This window comes from Cyprinodon variegatus, unplaced genomic scaffold, assembly GCF_000732505.1.
Source record: "Cyprinodon variegatus isolate N-32 unplaced genomic scaffold, C_variegatus-1.0 Scaffold793, whole genome shotgun sequence".
Lineage (NCBI taxonomy): Eukaryota > Metazoa > Chordata > Actinopteri > Cyprinodontiformes > Cyprinodontidae > Cyprinodon > Cyprinodon variegatus.
The window spans coordinates 243,525-244,933 of record NW_015151246.1 but is presented as its reverse complement, the minus strand read 5'-3'; the positions used below and the strand labels follow the sequence as shown (position 1 = coordinate 244,933).

Sequence of the window (1,409 nt, the reverse complement as noted above, 5' to 3'; positions counted from 1 at the left end):
GAACCACAGACCGAACCCAAACAGAACCACAGACCGAACCCAAACAGAACCACAGACCGAACCAGAACTGAAACCGTGTCCAGCTTCACATCCCCCCACTGATGTTCAGAACCAAATGAAGGCTTCACTGAGCAGCACTGAACTGGACCGAACCTTTCAGAACTTTCTAAAACCAGGGCAGAAGGAGACGGAGCTTCAAACTGACCTGGACTCGGTGTCCCAGAAGCTAAACAGCAGCAGAGAGCTGATCCAGGAGCCTGAAGGAGCCTCTGAAGCTGCTGTTGATGCTTCTTCTTCTTCTCTTCCTGTCCTCCGTTACTTCCGGTTCGCGCATGCGCACATGTTTCTAAACCTTTATTTATAAACAAGCAGAAATACAATTCAAACAGATAATAAAGGATGTAGAGAAACATAAAGATAATTTAAATTAGGAAGGACAGCTGGAGCAACAACAGAAGCCAGTCTTTAGTGACGTCATCATTTCTTTCTTAATAAGGAGAAATTATTTTTCAATAATTAAAGTATTTTTCTCTTTTGTTTTGAGCAATGACCATATTTTCCCATAGATAAAATGATATTGTGAACTATTTCAGTGCAGCTGTAGATGACCTAGAAGCTGACAGGAAGAGATCCTTTAAACCCGGAAGTCTGACAGGTTGTTTTTTTTTTCTTTTAAGTCAACAAACATTTACATGAAAAAATACTCTCAGAGAGGATAGCAAAGGTGTAAATGAATAGATAAAGTTCAATTACAATAAAAGAAAATCAACAAACAGGGGATTGATCTCAGCAAACATTTAAAACAAACATAGTCAGAGCCATAGAAATAACAAAAACAAAAAGGTGAACGCACTTAAAAAAGCAGATGTTTGGAGAAATCAAGTCTTAATTTTTTTGGCATATTTGTCATTTTTTATCTTTTTAAGAAAAGAAAAATAGATTTTAAAGTCATTAATAAACCAATGAAAGGAAGGTTTAGGATTTCTCAATTTAGCAGAGTGAATATGATATTTACCCAACAGCAGGAGGACATTAATAGTATGAGAAACAGGCTGGGGAAGATGGTCCATATAAAAAATGACATCACTTAGTGCCAAAGGGGGACATCAATAATTTTTAAAGAAATCCAATCTTTCAACTCTTCCCAGAAGCGGTGTGTAAAATATGTTCGACTGTTTCACTATTATTATTACAAAAGGAACATTAATCCACCTCAAAACCAAATGTTTTTCTAAAAAAATCTTCCACAGGATAAATTTTCTTTATAACTTTAAAATGTGTTTCTTTGACTTTAGGTAAAATAGGCCATTTAACAAATTCTGAGAATGCCTTATCGACTGTATCTGAGTTAACAGAAATATCTCTCTTCCACGTAAATCTATCATAATCATGAAATTTTCTGAATTTAT

General features: G+C 35.6%; 1 protein-coding gene across 1 annotated transcript in view; it reads right to left on the bottom strand.

The window, feature by feature from the left end:
• Positions 1–323, bottom strand: part of fbxo38 (F-box protein 38) — a 30,283-nt gene extending 29,960 nt beyond the window's left edge. Inside the window, exon 1 of the mRNA XM_015396381.1 lies at positions 206–323. The gene's annotated coding sequence lies outside the window, so the exon portion shown is untranslated. The remainder of the gene's footprint in view (positions 1–205) is intronic.
• Positions 324–1,409: the final 1,086 nt, after the last annotated feature.